This window comes from Acomys minous (assembly GCF_964271855.1).
Source record: "Acomys minous genome assembly, chromosome: 3".
Taxonomy (NCBI): domain Eukaryota; kingdom Metazoa; phylum Chordata; class Mammalia; order Rodentia; family Muridae; genus Acomys; species Acomys minous.
The window spans coordinates 15,610,790-15,619,030 of NC_140485.1; positions in this window are offsets into that span (position 1 = coordinate 15,610,790).

Here is an 8,241-nt window from a genome sequence, read left to right on the forward strand (position 1 = left end):
TCCTATGCTTTTGGAGTGTGTGTGTGTGTGTGTGTGTGTGTGTGTGTGTGTGTGTGTGTGTGTGGTGTGACAATGGAAGTTGATAGACGTCGTTCTTTTTAATACAAGGAATCACTTCTCTGCTTGGATTATTTATCTGGCCTCCTACCCTCACTCCCACCCCCCCAGAGACAGGTAACAAGACAATTCCTGTTTAAGACCTTAGAATTTTCTGCCTGACACCAGGTCTCTAGAAGCAAGATTCTGGCAGTGGCCAAGCCACTTTCTTCCTCAGCTGGGCCCTCCCCAAAGCTGCTGAGCCAGGATTCTTTATTGAACTCTTTCCACTTCTCCCTGAATTTCAGGAACCTTCATGCATTCCACCACTTGGTTGCCCACATGACGCCCCTCCCCCCTCCCCCTCCCCCCTCCCCCAAAGCTAGGGGCAGAACATTTTTGTTGAAGACCAGATTGGTAATATCAGGTTCAGACCTTTCAAGTTTATAAAGCAGAGACAGAGAAAAACCAGAAGCAGGGGCTTTAATAATCTGTTATCCGTGTGTATTAGCTTTTCAGTTGGGGAGCTAAAATAACTCTAGGTTCCACTCACCTAAATCGGATTAGCAACCCACAGAGGGAAATTAGGCCCTGGCTGTTTCTAGAGCTGGAAAGGTCAAATAAGGTATTTTGAAGGAAGACTGTCTACTAAGAAAATTAAAGGAGAGAAAGGGAAAGATTCAGTAATCTGCAATCTGCTACTGTATTCCTTTAAAAAAAAAAGTGTTATAGAATTTGTCACTCTGTATCTTGAGACCCCAAACAAGGAGGCAATAAAACAGTAAGTCAAAAGTGCTGATGGCTTCTGAAACCATTTCCTTCCCTATCAAGTTTAATTGAGAAGTTAACAATTGCTTCTGTCTGACAGTGAGGCGTGTAAGAAGCAAAGCAAAAACCCAAACCTATGTGAGATTTAAATCAGAATGTTGCCTTTCATGAGGAAGAGAAAGCTGTCAGCTGTTGGACCCATCCCCAAGAAAAGATGAAAATGAATCCTCTGGTGATGACATCAGCAATTCCTTGCAGCTTTGGGCCTTCAGAACTCCAGAAATGGGAATTTGGCTGTTCATGATATCCTTAGGAAAAAATGGATACTTCTGGACAGTTTTCCACCTTAGTGATACCTGGAGGCTTCTCCTCCTCTTCCTCCTCTTCCTCCTCCTCCTCCTCCTCTTTTTTTTTTATAGGGCATGCAATAGGAGAGGTGCTGCTGAAAGCCTTTCCCAGGAACTTTCCTGAAGTTTAGCCCAACTTCACTTAAGAGCACAGACTGTTGTTTTTTAGAGATGGCTGCCCTCTTGTGGTTGAAATGAGTGCAAGCGAATGCTTACCAGAAGTGGATCCAGTTTGAATGACTTCCCTAAAGAAGGTGTGTGGAGTGCGAATTCGACAGTAACATTCAGTCCCTTTTCCATGAAGTAGAAGTAGTGGAGGAGCCGCACATACGGAGGTGTCCTGCTTTTTACGCTCTGTGCTGAGGGCCACCTTCCACCCACAACTAAAAATGTGCGGTCAACTAATACTTTTGAGGAAACAGCATCCATCGTCTACTCCTAGCCTTGCTTGATCTCACCATGTACAACGTTTTGCTTAGTATCTGTCAGCTCAGAAGGTGAGACTGTCTCTAAGTTGATCGTACTTAGTGCATCTGTCAGCAAACCAGTAACGGGTCAGAGCGAGCAGGGGCAGGGAGTATCGGGGCAAGAGAATTACAATCCCAAATTCTTCAGAAGGGCCAGACAAGTTATATCAAAACAGTCTGCTGGCAAGGATTCTATGGAAGCTGCTGCTATTCTATCCTAGTCGGTTCTTGCCAGTTTTTCAGGAGATACCGGAAATCCTCATTGGATTGTTTGTGGACATGACCTGGGATGAAATTAAGTACTTAGGGAGTCATGCTTTGGCAACTTTTCCTTTAGCAGTTCAGCCCAGATAATGTTTAATTTTATTGCATCCTGCAGCTATTAGCATTCAGCATTGTTCCTAGGAGGCCTGACCATTATGCAAATTAACATTAAGATAATGATCCTCATGTATTGTAGAGGTCACAGCAGGTGTGACAGGATCCATCTACCTCGTCATTGTCATTCCATTGAAACCTGTGGCAACTCCCCTGAGAAACCTCTCTGCCTGTGTCTCATTTGTTACTGCTGTGACACCCAAGCCTGGCCCTACTGTGTCACCCAACCCTGGCAGTACTTACCCCTGGTTTGGATTCTTTCCTAGGAACCAGAAGCCACAGCCAAGAGAGGCATTTGGTATACCAAGGGCTTACCTATTCAGTGTTTGGTCAGACACAGTAGGAGCGATGGGTGGAGTGATGTGTATGCCAAAGTAGGCCAGGTTGGCCAAGTCACATTGTTTTAGGCAGCCATCAAATCTTATTTAATTACCATATAGCAATATACTTGCATATGTGACCAATGGTGTTAAAATGTTTTGCTATTGTATTAGGGTTGTGAGGAGGGAGGGTTGGGAGGAAATGTAGAGGAGAGGGAAATGGTGTAGTTATAATCTCAAAAAAATAAAGAGTCACCCACAGTATTGACCTTTTTACAGGTTAGCTATGAAGTGAGGGTTCTCGCCTAAAGCTTCTGCACTTAAGTATTCCCTAGTGTAAGTGTTCAGAGGTGTCATTTTGGGGGGTGTGACTGGGTCATAAGGGCTTTGACTGTCTCAGTGGATTTATCCATCGACAAGTTCCACTTTGGATAGCTTTATTGGGAGGTGACCTAAGTGTTAGGGAGTGGGGACTGGCTGAAGGAAGCAGTCACTGGAGATAGGCTTTCAAAGTTCCTTCCTGTCGCTTCCTGGGTTCCCGCCTGTTGCCCCTTCCTGGTTGGCAGGGTTTTTTTGTTTTTTTGTTTTTTTGTTTTTTTTCCTGTTGCCTCTTCCTGGGTTCCTTCCTGTGACTCTTCTTGCTTCCTGGCCACCATGAAGTAAGAGGCCTTCTCTTCACGTGTCACTTCTGTCATGCTTTTCTGCACTTTAGGTCCAGAAAAAAAACATTGAGCTGATCAACCATAGACTGTAACTTCTGAAACCATTAACCACATGAGGCATAATAAATATGTCCTCTTTTCAAAGCGCTTTTAAGTATTTGATTTAGAAGCAGAAGTAGCAGACTGATGAGTACAATCCAATCTAGAAATCTTTATTGAGGACCTGTGACCCCCCCATGGCACTGTGTTACTTGGATCCAGTGCCTACAAGACACATAATCTCTGCACATCATTTATTTAGGAGGCAGCAGAAGGAGTATGATCTGGTCAGAGGTCAACAAATACAAAGCATAGGAGGTGCGATGCAGGCACTTTAAGATAGCGAACAGTTGCTGAGGGACAGCAGGGTGAACTCAGTAAGTTCGTGGTAAAGACAGGATTATGGTATGGACGCGAAATGTCCCCTGAACTCTCTCATACTTGAACAAGTGGTCCCCATCTGCTGGTGCTCTTCCAGAGGGCTGCATTATAGAAACATAGGACGTAGAGCCTTGAGAAAGCAAGTAGGCCGCTGAGGCAGTGGGCCTCAGGGTTTTACATACATAATTCCTATCTGCTTTGTGCTTGCTGCTCTGCTGAGATGTGCTCCAAGCTTTGTTCCTGCTCTATCAGCATGCCTTCTCCGCTACGGTAGACTGTTTGCCTTCTGTTTTGAGAGCCAAAATAGACCCTTAAGTTGATTCTTCTTGTCAGCTATTCGGTGACAGTACTAAAAAAAGTAACCATAATACCGGAAACGTTTCAGGGGAATATTCAGGTGAAGACAAAGGCTGGCAGGGAGGGGGGCGGGGCTACAGTAGGTGACTTCATAGATGGCACTGGCAGAGAAATTTCATCACATCAGAACTGTTAATTGCTAAATTTTAGATACTGTTTCCCATGTGTCATTTAATTCAATTTTTACAAAAAAAATTTCTCGGTGGATGTTATTAACCATATTTTATAGGCGAAGAGGCAGCTTAGAGAGTTCAAGCACCTCCCCTAAGGTCTCACGTCTGTCAAGCATCTGAAACCTGGAGCCAAAACATCAGGCGAGTGAACACAGAAAGAGGCACAAGGAGGTAGCTCCAGATTGGAGGTGGGTTGGAATAGGAATAAGTGAGGACTAGAAAGTGGATTTATCCTCAGGAAGGACAACAATGGCTCATTCTAGAGGGGAAGTTGAAGCCAGCTTCACAATGGAGTATTGTATACAATTGTGGGCAGAGAAGGGAAACAGTACATGATAGTCAAGTCCCCTGGCCCTGCTGGGTCAGAGGAGGGGTAGTTGTAGCTGAAGGCCAGTCATTGGCAGCAGTGGAGCGCTGGAAGCAGAATAAACACTTCAACCTTTTTCTCTCCCCTCTCCCCTTCCTTCCCCCCCCCCCCCGTTTTTTTCTCCTCAGCATTTATGACTATCTCTTATTGATCTAATTTAACCACAAGGGCAAGTATATTAGCTATCTACTGCTTCGTAACAAAAGATCACAATCTTAATGGCTTAATGCGCATTTACCAGGTCACAGTTTCTGTAGGTCAGGCATCCAGGCGCATGGTTAATTGGTTCTCTCAGGATCTCACAAGGCGGCAATCAGCCGTTGCCCAGGGCTGTGGGTGTCATTTGACACCCTAGATCCTGTTCCAAGTACGGGTGCTTATTGGCAGAATCACTTTCTTACAGCTTTAGAACTCACCCTTGATCACTTCTTTCGACAAAGCCAGCAGAAGGACCATCATTTTAAATATTAGGCCTACAGCCTAGGATGATCTGCATTTTGATTAGCTCACCATCAGTTGACGACAACTATGGAAATCCCTTCATTATTACCACATGATACAACGCAACAATGAGAGTAGCACTCTGCTGTATTCAGGGGTACAGCTTACACTCACAGGTAGGGGCTTACGCAAAGTCTACCTACCAGACACTCAGAGCCCAGTTCTAACCTATAGCATTAAGTGTGTCAGGTGAAGGCTGGATCTAGAGGTATAAAATGAGATGATCTGACATAGGATAGCTGCAAGGGAGGCAACTTTAGGACCTTGTAGCGCTTGGCTGCTACTCTGTGGAGTGTGGATCAAAAGCAATCATCTGACCAGAGGAGTACCAGAGATGGAGATGCCTATTAGGAAGATAAATCTAATGTTTGGTAGTATGGAGAAGCAGAGGAATGGTAGGTAAAGCGCCAATGAATAGCTTTGGAAATGATATGCACAAGCGCTGGTGTGTGTGTGTGTGTGTGTGTGTGTGTGTGTGTGTGTGTGTGTGTGTGTGTGTGTTGGGGGCAGGGAAGTCCACATGAAAGCTGTTATTGTAGGTTGGCAGGGCAGGATATGGCATTCAGACTTGTGGTGGAGCTTTGTGAGAGAAAAGAGTCAGCAATACTTTCCAGGTTTGGATTCTGGATGACAGAAACAACAAACAAACAATAAGCAAATAAACAAATAAAATGGCGCACAGAAGAGTGTGATGTGAGCCTCTGGTCTAAATAGCCTCATGGAAATCTAAAACAGTCATTAGACCCTATCCTAAGTCTCAGGTTAGGCTTCAGGCAACGGGAGTGTAGATTCCTCAGACAGAGCTTAACTGTCTGGAGGAGAAAGGATTGTTGCGAAGAGATAAAGATGTCCCTAAAAAAAGTATTCAGAGTAGGAAGATAGTGACAATGGTTGGTTGTCTTAGAACGCAAGTGGTTGCAAGGCTTTCAAGGGCTGATCTACTATTCCAAACTCTGGTGGGGAGCAAGGACCAGAAGATCCAGTCACCAGCTCTTTACCGATGTTTCTAGATCACAGATCCCGAAGGAAGTAGGGGGGGAGGGTCACATGGAGTGAGGGAGGAAGAGGTGCTGAGGAAACGGAAAAAGAACAGAAAGCTGGCCCTGGGGAATTGGAGGGAAGGGATAGAGGGATCTGGGAAACTTAGATGGGAATTTCACTGTTAACTAGAAAAATGCAGCCATTTAAGAGTACCAGTTTTCAACTGAACTACAAATTTGATCAAATTCTTCTCATATGATCCTTTAAATAGATCCAGCAAAGGCCCTCTCCACAATTCTTAAATATTATGGAGACATTTTTTTTCTTTTCTTGAGACAGGGTTTCTCTGTGTAGCCTTGGCTGTCCTTGACTTGCTTTGTAGACCAGGCTGGCCTCTCAGACTCACAGAAATCCACCTGGCTCTGCCTCCCTGAGTGCTGGGATTACAGGTGTGTGCCATTGTGCCCAGCTGTGGAGATAAATCTTTACCCTTAATGTTTGTTTAAAAAAAAATCAGGCCTTGAGCGTAAGTTCAAGTAATCTTATCATGTTGAATTCAACATAATCTTATTATCTTCAAATAAGATTAGTTTGGTAAAATATTGTCTTCTTTTCAGATTGTAAACATATTGTCATCTAAGGATGGAGGAAACCAGGACAACTTGAATAATAAATCTTTTTTGCAAATGAAAAAAAATCAGCCCTTGTAGTAGAAACCCATTATTAACAATATATTTGCTCAGATGTAGAAACGAAAGGTATTTTTCACCTTAACAATTCATGTTTAAAATAACTTTCAGCCTGGCATATCTCGTCAGCGTCCCAACCTTTCCATTCCTTAAAGGACAGAGCTGCACAGATATGTGACATTTTTATAAGTGAAGGCTGTGCCTAGGGAGAGTTAGGTAGCTTGCTTCTTCATCATGCCTTGACAGTGGCTCTGATAAAGCCCATTACTTTCAAGATAAATGTCAGATTCTCCAGAAAGTTCATTATTAAACAGAATTAGAGTAGTGCCCTAGTTTCTATGAAGACAAAGATTGTCTAAGGAGACACCACATATCTGGAATTTTTTTGGTTCTGATCCACATTAAATATTATACTGTCTGGGTCGTTGAACTGAGAGGTAATTAAAAAAACTTAAGTCAAAAGAAAAACTGCATTTGTTTTAGGGAGTAAGATTTTAAATATAGGATATGCGATTTTGTTTAGGTCTGAGATGGTCTTGAGAGACTCTCCAGTCCAGGGCCAGAAACCTTCAGCTCAGGTGATTTCCCAAGGGACCTTTGGAGACATTAATGGACTTTTTGATGGTAAGCATCTGACTTTTGACTCTTGTACCTTCCTGTTTATTACCTTATTCTTATTGCCCTGGGGTCAACTTGACTGTCAGCACAGATCAACCCTGGGATTCCAATGTTTCTTTCAATTTCATTTTCTCAATAGGGACATGGAGCGATCTGTTCTTTAAATGGGTCCATGTTTTCGAGTCTGAGATGGCAATAAGCTAGTAAGATGGAGCAGGATGTGTAAACAAAGGCTGCCCCAGCAGCCCAGGCATCTGCTTACTCCATCTGCTAATGTTTCTAGGTCCTAGCACATCCCTTTCTGTGATGCCTTGGCCAAGTCATTGTCCCTTTCACTTTATATGCACTATTTCTAGGCCAAATCAAGTGCTCTTGAGAGTCCCACCATTTATTTGTAATTTTCCTAACTTTATGAACTGCTAAAAAGTGTTAGTAACTCCCGCCTGTCTGAGGAGTTAGTTAATGTCTTGAAAGGGTTTTTAGTTTATATTTATTTACCAGATATAATGATTCTATTGTTTTCATATACATCTATTTGAAAAAAATTAAGGACTATTAGGGAATTAAATATATCTAAACAGGTTCCTTCTTTGACTGTGAACTGCTTACAGTCAGAATGGTTAGAAATTAATCAAAATAATTCTTCCATGCCTGGCAAGTTATCTCTCAACTGCCAGTAGTTGTCTGCTTCTATCCCTAGGACCATCATGGACTGGACAGACTAAGAATCCTATTGATCTTGGTTACTCATTAATTCAGTGAGAGAATTTTGCAAGGTGAATAAGAATTTAAGAGTGGTAGCTTTAAAATTCAGTTTTAAAACCACTTGGGTTGAACAGTAGCAAAGCAAGAGAGTTACTTTGACCATTAAGTCTTTGTGGAAATACACCTTGGGGGATTACAATTTTTGTTGAGTGAGACATAAAAGGTCTTCTTCCCCAATTACTGTATGGCTTTTTTCCCTGAGAAAATGGGGCCGGATACATATGACCCACAAGATTTTGAGATGTATCTTTCTTTTGAGGGGAGAGCACTAGTTTGCTATGTAGACCAGGTTGGCCTCAAATTCGTAACTCTTTTGTGTTGGCTCTTAGTGGTAAGATTTCAGACTTTGTCACCAGATCTAGTGAGAAATACAATATTTCACCTTATGGTGT